Genomic DNA, 18,194 nt, shown 5'->3' on the forward strand with positions numbered 1-18,194 from the left:
CGTTTGGTACGCAGGGAAGAAAGCATGGCCCATAGCTATGGAGGAATTTCCTTGTTTTCAGCTCAAAAATCTCCTCCTCTGTTCCCTTACCTCACTGCACACAAATGATAACAACTGTGTGCGTGAGTATACGTGTGTGTTTGTGCCCGCATGTGTGTATGTGTGTGTTCCATCCATGAGTAGACACTTACAATTGATGAATGTGTTTATGTGTGTGTGGCAGCATCTTGTAGCAGCGCAGAGTCAGAGGGAGATCAAACAGTCAGTCAATTACCTTGAGAGGGCTCCAGTGGCTGTGACAGAGAAGAGGAGGCCAAATATCCAGGATCAAATACTCTTCTCTGTCTGTCACATAATGAGGCAGCTTCACCAGGCTCAAACAACACACACAAAATGGTCAAACACAGGGCACTGGTCAGGCGCTACATTGAAACTGCTCCATGACTGGAGCACGGAGCACATAAGGGAGCTCTCGGCACAGGACATGTTTCTGTACCGGCTCTTTGCTGCCTTAGAGTGAAACAGGGAAACAGTGAAACATCGTCGTGTGTATGCGTTGCCTTACCTGTAGGTCATCATTACGTGCAATATTAATCTAAGTTGGTTTGTTTTTTCCTCCAGTGTAATTATAAACCCTGTTAAAACTAAAGACAATTTTCTGTATTCCCCGTGACGATACCCAGTGTCGTGGAGCTCGACAGCATCATTATTGAAACGGCAATGAATGAAACCGTTATTGCATTTAAAACAAACTTTATTAGGCTAATGTCATTACTGTAAACTTGTTAAAATCTGTACATGCAACTTAATTGTTTCGCAAGTACGAAACAGCTACACAGTGTACTTTAGTTTAAATACAGGATACACGTTACAGTTAAAAAGGGTGAGCTCTTTGTCCATTGTACGCTGTTTTGCCAATACATAAAATCACTTCTTCATAAAGGAAAAAAAACAGTCTGCTTATCAGCTAATTGGCTGTTTATGGGTTTCCTTTACCCACAAGATACAGCCAGATGACACCATCGATTTCCACAATTTTTAAAAGATATTACTTTGATTTGTGGTGTAGCTGACATAACTCTCGCTTGTCTTCTTCTTCTCCCTCTCATCTCTGCCTCTCTTCGCCTGGTCACTGGGGTTCCTCCTCTAAATCAGTGGTCACATCTCAGCTATGACAACATCCATTAGGTTCAACACGCTTTGGCTATTAAAGGAGGAATGGATGGAAGTTTTAAAGGCCTGTTTAAGTCTACATGAGAGTGGGTTTATATCTGTGTGTGTGTGCGAAGGTTGTCTGGGGGAGAGGATTTTATTTCAAAGCTTCTACCATATAGAAGGGGTGGAGCTTAACGCCAGAGTCACTGAAGGGCCACGGGCTTATTTGCATATCGGCACAGAGACACCCCCCTGGTGACCCTGAACTGCGATGGGATAGGGTGGAGACGCTGGCGGCATTCTGGAGTTCACCGCTAGTTCAAGATGAACTGGAAAGTGCTGCGGCATTGATCGCTTCTGCAGAAAAAAGAAAAGAGACAAAACAGAAGTAAAAATACAAGTGAGAGAGAGAACAATGAGACAGGGAGAATAGAAGAGGTGGAATAAAAAGATCACAGTGCCTCAAATTGGATATAAATGATAGATTAGAGGTGTGAGAGGGCTGTGTCTTTGTTTCCAGGGATAGGTGTTATGATGAGCCCTACACAGGTAGTGGAGTCACCGGGAGTGCTGGGTTATTGACTACCATGATTGCCAGGCCAGTAAATTTGACCCAAGGCACTGACTGCCATCTGCTTGCTATATAGCGTGCAGTGCAAACCCCTGTCTCAGAATGATCGAGAACCCCCTTATATACTCGTACGCGCAAATTACACACACACAAACATACCACTGGTACCTGAAACCCAAATTCCCTCTCAGCCCAAAACCCTATACCTGCTTACAATCATACACATAAACACACACACATGCACACACACCATCTCCATTAATGCTTCCAGGCAAGGGTCAATCTAATAAACATGGGGTCAGTGCAGTGGTCATCAGAGGGCTGTCTATGGTGTGAGAGCCTTTAAGTTGCTTCCTAATTGTATCCCGGCGGCCTTCTAGTCTAGCTTTTTATAGCTGATACGATGTGCACTGTGGGGAGAGGAGGAAGCCAGGATGGAAAGTGAAAGGCACTGAGAAAAGGAACCGAGGTAAAAAGGTATGTCTGTATATTGTAGAGATTCGATTCATTGAGAAGGGCTGTGGTTATCGACTTTTCTCTCCTGGGACCGTCTTTTTTTTTTTTTTCAAGCAGCTCTAAATCATTAACTGCTTTTTGTTTTTTAAATGCTCCCAGGAAAATTACAGGAAGTCATTGTAATATTGTTTCGAACAAATGCAAGTCCCTAAGAAGAAAAGGCTGCAGATGCAGAGGTGAAAATAAAGATTCACAAAAGAAAGCTCATTACAGCCACTCTTGATTTCCTCCATTCCTCTGTGTGCAAACATGTCTGAGATCCATCTATCAAAGTATGAAACCCTTAGTTTTATCTAATAACAGGCATCGGGTGAACTGCAGGACACCATTTTTCAGGTTCAGTTGTAGTCAGACGCTAACGAGAGGTGGCACAAACAAACCATTCCGTGTTACAACTAACTTGTTAGTTCTAGCTCAACTGGATGGCACAGCCAAGGTGTTCTGCCATCTAGTTGAGCTATCAAACTAAAAGGCTGGGCTGTGACACCCAAGCCCTAAGGAACCTGACGCGCATGTACCAGATTTCAAGCTCCAGCGTGACCCCAACTTGGGAACTTGCTAACCTGGAGAAGGTCAGAGGGAAACCCTGCACTTCTGCCTCCCCCCGTCACTGCCAGACCACCTGATATGTTCACTAGTTATCGCTCTCCAACTTCTGTCTGGCCTTTTCTCAATTAGTCCTTTGGAACGAATGACTACCGCTCCACTGGTTTCACTTAGTGCACCCATTGTGTATATATCTAGTTTTGTTGGAAGGACCTCTTTCCATCTCCTTGGTTGTGCAGCGCTGTTGATTATCAGGTATCCGCTTGAATAACATATTAAGGCTATCCCATTGGGCTAACAGGTCATAGGCTGCCATCGTTCTCACACATAAGGGTTTAGGTCTTCACGGAGCATTGTGGGAGTTTGCGAATCTTACGAGACTAAAAATCTTATGTAATAGTGTCCGTTTCTTTTCACTTATTACGTTGCCATGGTGAGTATATAGAATGCAGAGCTTTAATTTAAATTATATTAGCAGTGATCATGTGTTTCCTTTCATATAACATTACAGTCAGTAAATATCTTGGTATGCACTTGTGCTTATCTTTTCCACGCAGGCACAGAGAGGCATGAGCTGACTTCCTGGATGAGTTTCGACTCTATCTTCAGGTTCTTCAGTGAGTTCCATGCAAAAGAAGGCGAGGAGGCAGAGGAGACCTCCAACTCTGTTACCACACGCAGTGGCTCCCACAAAAACAAGCACCAAGATTTGTAGAGAACCATCAACAGTGACTCGAAACAAGAGGAGATTTGGGGAGGGCGCAGAGGTTAAAGTGCAGAAAAGGTCCTCTGATATTTTTTTTAATTTTCTCTCTCTTCCTCTGTAACCTCCTACCAGATTTCCTTCCCCACTGTTTTCCCCGAGTGTCATTTCTTCCTCCCAGCCCTTCCTGACTCTGCACACGCATAGCCTTCTTGTTGTAAGAGACAAGAGTACAGGGTCACTGTGTATACATCACAATAACGTTTTGCATTACTTCTGGTTGAGTGCAACTGTCAAAGCAATATGGGCCTGAGTGTTAGCGCTTCCCGTGGGCTGTGGCCTGGCTGCGGGTACGGGCCACAGCAGCAGAGATTAAGGTTGACAGGCGCTGTGCACAATGCGCTGTGGTGCACCTCTAATTGTCCTGACATCAGCCTGAACTGAGCTAATGCCCCGCCTGCCCTCCAGTCTGCACCGCTCAGTCTCCTCTCCATCATCCCCCCCGGTCCTAAAGCCTGGACCACTCACCCTGAAATTAGCTCATGCTGTGTGGTACATTGTGGTAAGTTTGGTATCATTTCAGTTTTTTAAATCCTGTACCGACCGCAAGTATTTTTTTTTAATAAGAGTGAATACTCTTAACTCATTTGTTTAACAGCAGTTGTTTTGATTGCTTCATAATTATTGTTTGACTCATTCACACACACATAATCAAAAAAAAACTTTTAAACCTCATTTTTCTCATTCAGATTTGTGAGTGTGATTCTAAGCTGTTTGTTTTTTCTTTTCTTTTTCTTTTTTGGAATTGCAGTTATTATAATAAGAGAGACTTTTCGTAATTTCTGAAATTTGAAGGCAGTGTCTCATACAGACACTATGACTATGATTTTATTTTTTAATATTAAGCCAATATTTTCTCAGCGCACGTAAGTGAGTAAGTGTTTACTTTAGTGTATCTATGAGTTTGATTTGCAAAAGTGTGGAGAGCTTATTTCTCTGGTTATTATAAATATATATACTTTTTCCTTTTTCTCCAGTTTGATATCCTTGAAATTGATGTCTGTGGCTGATTGGATGTGATGAAACAAATAAAACAAACACAACCTGTTCTGAATATGGAAAATTCAGGACACTGAGCATATTTAAAATCATTTAAAGTCAGGCATCAAAATGGGTTCGTGAGATATCTCATTTTAACGGGAGCCAGAAGTCAGCTCACAACACTCATAAAGCCTCAATATATTGCCTTACACATGTCATGAAATCCAAGATTTCAATATTATTCTAAGCCGGAATGATATTTCCTTAGATGTTGGAGAAATGTAACATATCAGTTTTTTTCCTCGCACCAAAGTACTCTTCTTGTGTACTTAGAAGTGACAAAGTCAGCTCCCTGCTCAGCTGCACATAATCTGACTGCGTGTCTTAAACATGATCTTTTTTTCCATAAAGCTGGTATGTTTTATAAAGCACTCAAGGCTTAATGGAGTGCATTTCTAATGTGTCATGGCATTAGTAAACCCCCAAATTGCATACTAAATCATATGATACCTTAGACACACATTCTCAAACATTCCTACCCTTTTCTATCCTTTTTTAAAACAGTTTCCATTGTTAAACTTCCGCACTGAACACTGAAATCCTGCCTTTTCTGCCCACTGTGTGTATGGTTGAAGGCTTTTGTGGATTATCTTTCTGCTGTAATGAGACAAGTGCGGCTGATGGTTGCAGGCCTAATTTCCTTTTAATTTGATTTAGATCTCTCCAGGTTTCAGCAAAAGAAGTTGGCTTATTATTTGATTTGATGAGTTTCATTTCAAGATATCTTTGCTCATCTTTCTCCTTTTCAACTATGATCAGTTCATTTTTCACTCTACAATTTGTATATTGTTGCCTTAGGAATAAACAAGATTCTGCTCACTGTTTTTTTTAATAATATCCAGCAAGCCATATGTGAAGGGAACTAAAGATGTAAGAGCAGCCTAAATCCAAAGCACAGTTTGGAAATAAAAGGGGAATATTTTCGCCAATTGTTCTTGAAGTCATTATTTTTTGCAGATGGTTTATTATTTGTTGCATTGGATTGAGAAACACGCCTATTTTGTTTAATCACAGCACAAGCTTTTTGGTTTTATGAAACTGAAAGTTTCCTGCCAGGTTTCATTTTTTTTTCTTGTATTCTGAAATAGTTTCATTCGCTTTTGATCCATTTCAGTTTTGAAGGTCTTAATTATTTTCGACGCTTCTGCAACACAGCAATTACTGTACTTTTACATGATTTCATTGTTGTAATAACCAATTAAAACAAAGCAAATAAACTTTAAATCTTGATTTTTAAACCGTGTGCTTCTCCTTTTTTCCTTTTCTCATTTTTCTTCTTCTTTGTTTTCTTGGAATGGACGCGCTAATCGTCCTGACTTTTTCACGGCTGGTATTGCGCACGTTACTTATTTAGAAAACCATAAGGAAAACTCCACAACGCAGACAGGCCACGACAGCTGTGAACGCGTCAAGTGATCGAGGAAAAAGTCAAGTGAAGTCACATCCGTTGTATCTACAACTTTCCAAACGTGAAATCAATACTAACCACCAAACATGCCTCTGCTACCAAACAGTCGACCACGTGTTTTGTCAGTTTTCTAAACTGTCAAAAATATATATTTTACTGTAGCTGTGCTGCTTTGTTTCTGTAGTGAAACGGGTCATAACTTTAATTGTGCATATTTTTTAAAAAAAAAAATCCTTAAAGGTAATGATATTGGAGACAGAGCGTTAAACTGAGCGATACGTGTGTCAGAGGGAAAACAAACTATAAACTGCAATGCCTTTTTTTTTTTTTTTTTTTTTTTTGGTCGTTAATTTAGGCAAACTGAGCTCCCTCTAACTCAGCGAGGTTTTACGGCATCATTTGTTTTCACACGGTGAAACCGATCAGGTCATTAAACGCCCCCTCAATAAATCTTTAGAAATCTTTTCCATTAACCCCCGAAACAACAAGTGGAACCAGGCGAGTCCCCCTCACACAGTGTCAGAGCGCAGATTAAAGAGAGGCATTCAATCACACACACACTCGCTCTCTCTCACTCGCGCTCTCTCACACACACACAAATGAATTAGGCTCGACTTTCCGTCTTAAATGTGTTTAGAACTTCCTCGGGATATGTATGTAACTTCACAGCTCTGCGATATTGAAAAGGCAAAACCCCACTCTCGTGTTAGCGAGAATTTTCTGAGTTTAATTAAATAACCCGCCTTCTGTCCACAGCAGTGATGTAGTGGTATCATAAATTAGGACCTCCAGTCAGTTGTCATCAAAGGCACCCGATTAATACACGTTTGGAGGAGGGGGGTTGTATTATATTTTCGACCAAGAATTAGTGCGCCTTAAGACTTAATTGTTCATAGACTGTTAAGTGTTTGGCTATTTTATAGATAATGCTGAAATATCGAAAGTTGCGAGAAAGCAGACAAACTTTCTCTCATTGGTCATTCTCTTCCATGGGCGCCCCCATGACAACGACGATTTCTGTCAGTCAGTCAGTCAGTCAGTCAGTCAGTCAGTCAGGCGCTAGTTTACGCTTTTTCGGTGTTTCCTAAAAAAAAGGAGAATAAGTTGGACCTTGACGTTTGAAGGATTTCCAAACCAAAACCAGAAAGCCTGATTTCCTCTATCTCTTCCCTCGATAAAAGCAGGCCCAGCGTGTGAATGTATTGGTATGTCTGATTTGATTAAGCTATAAGGATTCACTTTCTCCCAGCTGGTGTCGTCAACTCGTGTAACAGACAGCTCCACACTGAATCATATCTGCAACAGGGGAAAAAAGAAATAAAAAAAATAACATCAGCTGCGGAGCTTTAGGGTGAAATCTTGCCAAACGGGGGGTCTGTGCTGTAATGTCAGCTTTTTGGGGAGAATGGGTGGGGACCATGACATTAAAAAAAAGAAAAGAAAAGAAAGAAAAGTTGGGGAACCAGTGTGCTGCCACCGCCTGATATTTCAATTTTCACTTTAAGAGAGTTGTTGTCACGCTTGCTTGCTCCCGTTCCCTCTGATATGCACGCCATCCCTGCAGAAGATGAACTCTTTCCAAAGGAACCAGGCATTAGGCAAAGTTGGAATGTCACCCCTCTGACAACCCCCTTCACACACACACACACACACACACACACACACTCCTCCAACACTCTCCAGCGGATCACTGTCAGATCACTATTTGCATAATTATATGCTCAGCTCAGAGGAGAAAACTAACCCCCAAATTTTACGGGTCAACTAACTGCAACAATCAATGTTTTATCGGGTATACTAAGGAAAAAAATATCTTTCACAATCATGGTAGAGGGACTCTCTTTCGCTCCATCTCGCCTCTCCTTTTATTAATTCAATTCAATTACATTATTGGCATGACTGCTTATCAGGAACAATATTTCCAATTCAGTTTCAAAAATGTAAATCCACCCCTTCCCTCTCGCCGCAAATAAGAACCTCTCTCTGCCCTCTCTCTTTCCGTCTCAGGACTTGAGCAAATATATATATATTTAATCTAAACACTGGGGAAATTGGCTTAGACTTGAAGATGCATTCAAAGTTGTATTCCTTCACGTCCTTTCCCCCTATATTCTTTCTCAACTTTATATCACGTTTTTCCTCAGCTGATGAGGTTATTAATATAAGCCCAGTATACAAGAGCACAGAGTTCTTTGGCCGGTTTCGTTAGACGTCATTACATATTCATTGACTTGCAGAGAAACCATTTAATCCACTGGAAAACAACTCCTCTCCAATCGCCTCTCTGCTTAGGATCCTCATAAGGAGTCGCAGTCTGAAACAACACTTGGGGACAAAGACATCAAATTTCGGAAAGACTATAACCAAGATAAGGAAGGTGCATCACAGCTGTAAGGTGCAAAGTTTGGTCAGAAGTGTTGCATCAAGAGAGCTCCTAAAGTGAGCTGTTCTTAAAGGTTGAAGTCTCTCCCACCCACCATCCCCAAATAAACTGCAAATATTTATTTTTAAAAAATCCCCTTATAAATTGAGGATCATTTGATATGTGAGATATTAGCCATATATTTTTTTATTATTATTCAGCAGTGCATATTTTAAGCAAAACGTTCCCAGAAAAAAATTATTAACATATAACAATTTTGAGCTTAATCGATGGACGCACATATAATATTATCCAGACTGTGCTTCTACCTGTTTTGGAGTTTCTTATGAAAAAACCCCACTAATATAACCATAATGGGTGAAAATATGCAAAGCAATTCGGCTATCCCAGCAAAATTGCAATTCCCCAGGTCATTATAAGAAAATCGGGGCTTATACAGAAGTGAAAAATGCCTATGGAGACCAAAATCACCAAGAAGCGCAGCTACCCCTAAGTACCCACAGGAATATAACACGAATATTATCGGGACATTCTCGTGGTTATTCGTTGGTATTTTATTTTCTTGGCTTTGCTGTCTGATACTTACAAGTAGCCACTACATCAGCAGCATGGCCTAATGTGTGTGTGGTGCGTTCTCGAGGATCCTGGCATATAATACTCCGATTGTGGGACAGCTGTTGGCAGAGCCGTTTTACGGTGTTCTGTCCATTTGGCTTTAATAGCAGCTTTCAGGCGGACCGCTACTCTATCCCCTCACCGCCCCCTCAATTACACCTCCTCTGATACTTTGCTGGCCTAAAGACTCCTGCAGTAAAAGAAACACCCTCTGAAATTTAATACATTTGAAGAATGGGCACTGACTTTTAAGATTTGGGGCTATACTCTCTGATGATTTCAGGAAGGCAATGTTAGGCAAGAGGCGATGATGGAGGGAGGAAAGGAAGTATAACACAGCTCACTGGCCCTCTTTAACAGGCCACTGAAGACTTACTGGGGAAAATTGGTCATTTTGTCTTGATGAATGGCAGGCGAGATGAAGGGGCTCTAGGTGGGCCTGTGATTGGGCCTTTCTAAGAGTAAAATGCGAGTCGATATCTGATTACTTAAAAACAATGTGTATTGGCATCATAGTTTGTCAAATTATCATATGGGCAAGTGGCCGTTTTAAATTACACACGTGGGTTTTTTTTCTAATGTGACATAATGACTCCCTCTATTTCCTTAGTGTATACACACCATAAAAGGGGAAGGAGAATTAATTTCCTGCTCACAGATCTCAGCCATGTTAATTCCCCCCCAAAAAAGTTTACTTACGATATACATTCGTTATTTCTCAACCAGCTGCCCGGTTTATCCTGAAGATTTAAATCCAAAGAGTGACATTAAAGTTATAAAAGAGCAAAAAATATTTGATAATAGGCTGTAAACCACACAGACCACGAATCCTTTCTTTTTTAAATGAGTTAATCTTTTATTGAAAATTATATTTGTGCCTGACTGACCTAATCTACGCGCTATCACAATAAAGGCTTTACGGAATGTGAATAACACAGTAATAACACAATATAAAACATATTTTCGATATTTAACTGAATACGGTCAAATTTAAAATACACATATAACTAAATATTATAAAAGCTTCTCGGTAATCCACAATCACATCAAACAGATTTAAACCATAATATAGAAACAACGCTATAATTAAATATATATAATTAAAATCGAAACGGAAGTGGTTCTGCTTAAGAAGGTAAATCACAAATAATAATAATAATAATAATAATAATAATAATAATAATAATAATAATAATAATAATAATAATAATAATAAAAGGGAACAACAAAAATATCAAATACTACAGTACAATAAAACAACGAGATAACGGATCAATCAAAGGAAGATTGACTGTACACTATTTTATTGCACTTAAAGCAACGAAATAATGAGGTGTTTCCTCAATCCCGTAAAGTACAACCCTCCCGGAATCAATATCGAATTTAAGGTGGTAAGATATCGATTAGATGGCGGTTAGACAAAGGGCCGTGACTTGCACTGGGAAAAAAGACATAAATAAATACAAAATAAAACGTAAAAAATTAAAATGTCTTTTAAGGAATTACCAAGACACATTTTCCTCTTTGAAAATACATTTCTCACATATCTCGAACAGTTATCTGACGGTGTCAAATAATCTCATTTTTCCATATGAAGTTTGGCCTGCTCAGTAAATGTTGCATATTTTAATATTTCTTAAATTAGCACAAAATAATTCAATGCAACGGAACTAGAAAATTACATGGAACATTTTCTTCATGCACATATATTTTTAAATCTTTCTATGTGAACTAGTTTCAAAGAGAAAAAAAGTCAATCTAGACTGAAAGCTTTGACAAAAGTTATGGTGGATCAAAAGAAGAAGAAGAAGAAAGCAAACAACTATTTTTATAACTTCTACCCTAAACTTGCCGACCGTCTACTCTCTTTTGGGTTTAAATTCTCTGAGAGAAAAAAAAAAGAGTGCAAGGCGATATTAAATCACACATTATAGATGAGTTTCATCATGTGGACGCAGCCCTCCGAGGATAAACACGGCAATGCGTGGGGTAAGAATAAGATCCAAGTTATTATTACTGAGGGAGCGTCCTTTCACTGGCAGCACCCTGCATCCTCATTACATCCACCCCAAAAAGAGATGAAGGTCTAAATGAAGTTATTGCCATCCAATGAACTCAAATTAGCCGGGCCACACTATGATAGACAGCTGGGAAAAGGGTAGGGGGAAGGAGGAGGAGGGGTGGGAGGTGGAAGGTGGGGGGTAGAGGGGGGTGGGCTTGGAGGAAATATAGGTGCTTGGATTCGGCAGGTGTATGTTTTTATGTGCATTTTGGGGTTCGCGGGGCCCCTTAAGTGAAGCTGGGTTCATTTTGAATGTGAGTGCTTAACTGAGTTAATATACTTGTGTTATTAAAGGGCCTGCAGTCACCTTGCAGCCTGCTCTGTGATGCCTAACCCCTTCTTTCTATCCCGACGGCTTAGACTCTGTTCCCATCTATTGCGTTTCTTTATCAGCCATTCAAATATAACGTTTCTCTCCCTCTCCCACCGTCCACAATCTCTCCATCCGGTTGAATAGCTTCCTTTCTTGTCGCTAAGGTCCTCATTGTGTGTGCTACCTGAGTCAGCAGGGAGGATGAAAAGGGGGAGAGTTTGACGGAGGGAAGGGGTAGTTTGACATGCAGGGAGGGAGACAGAGGCGATGATAGGCGAAGGGGTGGGGGCTGTGAGGAGCTGAGTGAATTTACCTGTTCCTCCGGTGGCGAGCTGTGTGTGTGTGTGTGTGTGTGATAGTGAGTGTGAAGTTAACAGCACAGCGGCCATCTAGACTTTATTGCTGTTTATCCCCGCAGCAAAAGCTGTCAGGGGGTGACAGATTGGCAGCATCTCTAATCAGTGCCCTCTTCCCTCTTCTTTGAGATCCCCCCTCAACTCCGACACACTTTTGATCTTTCACAAATAGACGGATAATGCATAGCCCATAATACACTTGCAGGCTAGATAAAGTCCAAGATTTCACTTTTTGTCCGAAGACAGCGAAGATTCGCGCCTTTAATTATTTAGTATTCAGTGAAATGCAATGAGCTGTCGTAAATATAAAAATATATAATAAAATAATAATAATAATAATAAGCAGAGTAGAATTGCCAACACATGCAACGTTAGTTTCAAACAATTATTAATGAGATGAACTCATAGCAAAACCTGCAATTTGCAGTTTAGATTATAAAACCAACAACAAAAAACATGCAGTGTTTTTTTTTAAATTTCGTACCCAGTGGGATCTAAGAAATGAATCACTGCTTATTTCAGAAAAATATTATGCAAAAGAATATTTTACAGTATTGCAACGTTTTTTAATGTAAAAACTATAAAAGAGAGTGTTCTTTTTTGAGTTCGTATGCATCAAAAACACAGTTTAAACATCTCATTCTTTGAATTTGTGAAGATGGAAGCATATTATTTTTGTCTTGGCTAAACCTTTTTGCTGACAGTTATCATCAGTGGGGAAAAAAGCACTTCATCCAGAAATATAAGCTTGGCTTAAAACTTTTATTTCCCTCTTTATCTGTTTGTGTGTGTGTGTGTGTGTGTGTGTGTGTGTGTGTGTGTGTGTGTGTGTGTGTGTGCGTGCGTGAGCGCGCGCCTGTGTTCTGTTAATAATCCTCGGTATTCCTCTCAATGATAAATAAAGACTGTCAAATAAATGGGTTGAAAAAAAATATTATCATATCCAACCTCATCCCAGTCCCATGCAGGGCCCGCAGAATAGTACTGGACCTAAAGCTATATTTCACTTAGAGCCTTCAATGGGATTGGTGCTTATCTCGCCAACACAGCGCTGCTGACCTGTAGGCTGCTGCATCAGAGGTGTGTGTTTGTGTTGAGGTGTTGACCTGTCAGGGGGGACTTGTTAGGACTTTAACTCCGACTGCTGGTGGCGGTCTCCAGACATCCGGGGGTGGCATCGATTTGAAACTTGTCCTGTCTAATTTGATGATAACATCCAGCCTGCCCCGCCGCAGTACCATGGACAGCGCACTGTCTTGACCTTGCCTTGCTATCAAATTACCCCCGTCTGGGCCACAGTGGGAGTTTACTATAGGCAGAGAGAGAGAGAGAGAGAAAGAGAGAGAGAGAGAGAGAGAGAGAGAGAGATGAAGAGATAGAGAGAGAGAGAGAGAGAGATTTTGTTTCTTTTTTTTACCAAAGACAAATCTTTTCTGAAGCCAGTGCTTACACTCTGTAGCACTGTGGTAGAGGATCAACATCAAGAGGATGATGACGGTTTACACTGACTACCTATGTAAACCACACACAGTGACACTTACGCACACTTTATTTTATGTTTTCTCACGGGATTCAACCTTCCCTACGTTACTTCCCTCACTTTAATACTCTATTCTTCGATTTCAAATAGGTCACACACATCTCAATGATCCTAAACATAAAAAAGTTTTCCAGCAACTAGAAAAGGAAGTGGTGAAGTGTTTTTTCCGTTCTTTTTTTTTAAACCCCAAATAGTTGCCATGGTGAAATATAAAATGTTCGTTTAAAAAATGGCTGAAATTAATAAATGAGGGTGCATTCACATTGTTATGAAGGCGTATTTGCATGTTTATTACTGCATAACTGAAGCTTAGGCAGCGGGATTTTTTCTCTTGTAAAGGTTTGTTGCACGTGTAACTTTTTTTCTTTATTACTGGGTGATGAAGACATGAAAGAGCAGCATGTTTTTTAAGCCTGTGATATATTATGAATATGAAATCTTAACCTGTAAACTTAAAGTAACTTAGGCCATTGTGTGTTTATATATAAATATATGGGATCTGATAAAGATTCTTATTTAAGTTTATCAAATATTTTATAGGATCGATCAGAGCATGTTCTGCAGACTGGAGCAAAGCAGAGTTAATATATATATATTAAAAACAGAAGTATGAAAACTGACGATGGAAGTCATTCCTTGCAATAGCTTACAGAGAAAGCACCAATTCCCCACGCGCCATTCAGGCTTGAAGTCAAACCCAACAGAATACGTACAGTATGTGGATGTCTGGTGAACAAACGTGGGCATCGGTGCATGAAACTAGATGCTAAGCAAATATTTTTGCTTTTATATTTTGCAAATCTTCTCATAGTAGATACACCCTATCAGGTGGTGCACATACTGTGGTAACAAGTTGATTTGGGACCCAGAATGTCTAAAGTTTGAGAGAGAGCCCAAGGCACTGACTGGGGGTGGATTTACTGGTGGAGAAAGAGAGAGCGAGTGTGTGTGAGCGAGAGAGAGCGAGGGGCTGTTTGATGGAGCTCTACAGCTTTGAGACAGCTTGTTAATTAAAACCCCAAGAGATGAAGCTCTGCAGCCACCGTCCATATCAGAGCACTGCTAACTATACTGACAGCAAGTTACTTAACAAGCATGCGCCTCAATCCCATACCTTTTTATCACAGGCAAGCAGTGAGTTATTTTAATTCGTTAAAATCCCACTGTGGTGGTGAAATATCTTGTTTTCTTCTTAAGAAATTATGACAAACCATCGTATTCTCTGTCATTCCAGGGATAGAGCCCAAATGTCTGCTTATGCGTCAAAATCCGCACATACCAGCTTAAATGTGGCAAATTCGATTAAGGAAGGAGAGAAAGAGATGTCATACAATGAATGACTTAGTCTAGACATAGGTTCTGTGGTATTAAAATCTTAGCTTTCTGTTCGGGAATTAGAAATATTTCTAAAATCTAAGTAGCCTGCAATTTCACAGAGGCAGACAGGCCTTAGTGCAGATACAAAGAGGTAACATTCAGTTACAACAAAGAGGCTACTGTGTGTGCGTGCGTGTGTTTTCTTTTCCCGTGAATGCGTTTTCTGGTCTCGTTTTCTGATCAATTTCAATCGAGGTCATCATTGGCTTTGTCCCCATGCATTATTCCACCTTAATTGAACTCGCAGCCCGCCCTTTGCCTGCGGGATCTCTGAGCTATTTCAATTCTATATGCAGGTTTGAAATGATGGCTTGTTAAGTCGTGGAAAACAAATACCAAGAGAGCCTTACTCAAACACTCAAAATGTATAACGGGCCTGTGCCTATTGTTAAAAAAAAAATGCTGCTTCCTTTTCTTCCCCTCTGCTTGCTAATAATGTGGAGGCTAGCTCATGTAAATAGCAGTAAAGACGATGGGTTTGAAGGAAACAGGGTGAAATCCGACTGGGTTTGAGTCCTCCGAGGGGCTGCAGGTGGGGAGCCCCCCTCATACAGTATACAAGCGAGCCTGCTGTGCCACACCACCCAGGATCCAACGGGGGAGGAAGTGTGAGTGTGTGTGAGTTGGGGATGGAGTCGAGAACAAATGGATAATACAGCTCAATCAGCCATGAAACCTTGCCTGTGGTCAGTGTTCTTTAAAGCAGAGGGACCAAGTGAGCTCCGGATTCGGCAACTTCTCTGCCCATGCCCACAAGTTTGTGGTGTGTGTGTGTGTGTGTGTGTGTGTGTGTGTGTGTGTGTGTGTGTGTGTGTGTGTGTGTTTTGTGAAAGCCACCCTGTCGTCATCCACTTTATTTCATGGGGAAGGAGGTTACTGAGCTACTCAGACAGTGAAACATATCAATCTTTTTTCCTCATCAAAGTGTACAGTTAAATTATTTTTTAAAAATACAAGTTTTAATTTTTTTTAAAGAACTTAATCGAAAAAATAATCCAAGTTTGTTGACTCAGCTGACTCCAAACATAATACTGGAGTTCATTTTGTATCTTAACCGTCTTCATGTGAGGAGCAAATGAAGTCACAGGAAGGTGGAAAAAAGCCAAAACCACGACTCACGGTCCACATGGGCTGCACTTGCACTGTGTTCATCTTCAGCCACATAAGAAGAAATCTATTTTCTGGATTCCTCGTGTGATCTGTTGACAACTTGAAAGATGGTTAAAATTCACGTTTTATAAAAACTTCGTTTTAATTATATTTATAATCCAATTCGTAATCTCAGAATGATAATACCTCAACCGACAAGAAGAACCAACTTGTTTTTTCAAAATAAAATATTTGCGTTTCAGTGCAACAGTGTGTGATTCTTTGTCGCTGACTGCCGCATTAAGACCCCTGCACCTGATCTGTTTGTAGCTGGTCTGGGGCCACGGCGCTTTTTAAGACAGCTGTAAAAGGCTCTCAAAGTCTCCAGCACATTCATCAACGTCAGACACCGACAAGCCGCTATTTAGTGAAAGTGTAACTGCAGCAGTATATCTTAGAGCAGAGTGGACCACTCAGCAAACACAACAATGGACCCCTTTCCTTGCTAATAACCAATCCAAAATTGCTTGAAGTCTGACAGACGACCGCGAATAAATAAATAAAATAAAATAAAAATAAAATAAACGCCAAATTAGATTCAAATAAATTTTCATTTATTTTATTTTTTTACAGGCTAATAAAGTGTTCTTTGTTTTGGATTACTGCACTTGAAACGCCATTTCTTATAGACATGACGTGCCATTATCGTTAATAGATTTTCCTCATGGCCAAAATATTGATATTTCTGCTGTGTGCGAGTCCCAGTCCAACTTTACTGTTACATCCTTTGATTCTGCGTGTTTCTCTTTATTTAAATTTAAAGTGAAATCGTTAAAATATTTAAAGGCTTTCTATAGTGTTCATTATAATTTAAAACTTAATTGGAATACATGTTCTGCAATGCTGCATTTCTGAAACAAACAATTATTAAAAGATCAAATGCTGTGTGACAGTCTGAGTTATTATCAGTTTCCACTGCAATTAAATGCATTACTGATCGCTGGTTTTAATCGATGTGTCCCCACAGCTGTAAAAAAAAAATGTTGGTCGACACAGGGTAATGTAATTAGAAAAGTCTGTATCTGAACACAGCGGTGGAATATGCTTTAAAGTCGTTTTCAGCTGCGAAAATGTTTGGTTTAAAAAAATTGTCACGGGAAAGCTGCTCGGCTGCTCGCCGTGCACTGTGGGCTGAGAGCAGAGCTGAGGAGAGAGTGAGAGAGAGGGTACGAGGCGTTTCTTGTGCCAGAGGGTCCCACAACGCAGAGCGCCATCTAGCAAACTAAGGTAGAAACAATGACACCGTGGAAGGGTCTGCGAGAGGGAGGCTGCCTTTACGCAGACAGCACACAGGGGCGCAGAGGGACGCCACAACAAAGCACCGCGGTTTAGCGCTCTCAGACACTCCAAACAAGTTTACTGCTTGTACACGAGTGAGACACTACTCAACCAAAATTCATTTATTACTGTTACTGTAGCGTGTGCCGCTTTTTACTTCTCCACCGAATCCAACTTTATTGGACATCGGAGGGTTCAAGGTGGCAAACCAGCAGATCAGTGGTCAAACTCAAAATCGGAGAACTTTTTTATTTATTTATTTCAAAGAACTGCTATTTGTCCCACTTGACAAACTTACTGATACTATCACTCTTAACCTCAATCGCAACATTTTACTCGGGATGTGTATTTGTACCAAAAGAAAAATAATACATCTTCTGCCGAGGGTTTAGTTAGGAATCAGTTTTATGTATGCGGAGGGAAGGAAAGAAAGAGATTCCCTATTACTGCTCGGTGGTGTTAAGAGGTTGGTCTTTCGGCACATTAAAAGCGAGAAAAAGCAGAACCTTGTGAGTAAAATGGTCAGTAATATGCTCCTATGGTACGACCCACCCAATCATCTTCACCGCAGCCATTATTTCATATACAAAGACAGAACTAAGTCGTGTTCCCTTAACATCATTGCTGATAATGATGGCGCAGTAACAGCAATAGCAGTTATAGCCACATACAGTATAAGCAGCAATAATGATGAGGAATAATGATAGCAGTGTTAAAAGCTTGATCGCGAGTGTGGGCACACGCTCTATTAGCGCAGCAATCAATGCAGAGCTATATATCTAAAGTGATCAAGCTTCACTGTTCTTCATTCAAACAGCGGCCCCTTGTCACCTGAGTCCACAATAGGTGTATACATATAAATATATATATAAAAATAAAGAAATGCATAGGCGATGTAAACAAAGCACTCTAGAGTAATAGTACATCTCTAAAAGCTCAATCAACCTATTATAAAGGAAAAATCTATAAAAATAAATAATTTTGACTCTCCATTTTTAACATGATCTCGAAGTATAAAAATACTTTTGAAATTATATATATTAGCGTAGGTGTATGTATGATGATGCTGTACATCCTCTGTAGTGAAACAGAGGTTTAGACTGCATGGGCATATATATATA

The 18,194-nt window shown here is 40.2% G+C and overlaps 1 long non-coding RNA gene across 1 annotated transcript in view; it reads right to left on the reverse strand.

The window, feature by feature from the left end:
• Positions 1-736: 736 nt before the first annotated feature.
• LOC106633212 overlaps positions 737-18,194 on the reverse strand; it is a 23,664-nt gene continuing 6,206 nt past the window's right edge. The window contains exon 2 of the long non-coding RNA XR_001336329.2: positions 737-1,512. This is a non-coding gene — a long non-coding RNA (uncharacterized LOC106633212). The remainder of the gene's footprint in view (positions 1,513-18,194) is intronic.

The sequence above is a fragment of the Haplochromis burtoni genome, unplaced genomic scaffold (genome assembly GCF_018398535.1).
Source record: "Haplochromis burtoni strain Fernald_Lab_line unplaced genomic scaffold, NCSU_Asbu1 Contig_63, whole genome shotgun sequence".
Classification (NCBI taxonomy): Eukaryota; Metazoa; Chordata; class Actinopteri; order Cichliformes; family Cichlidae; genus Haplochromis; species Haplochromis burtoni.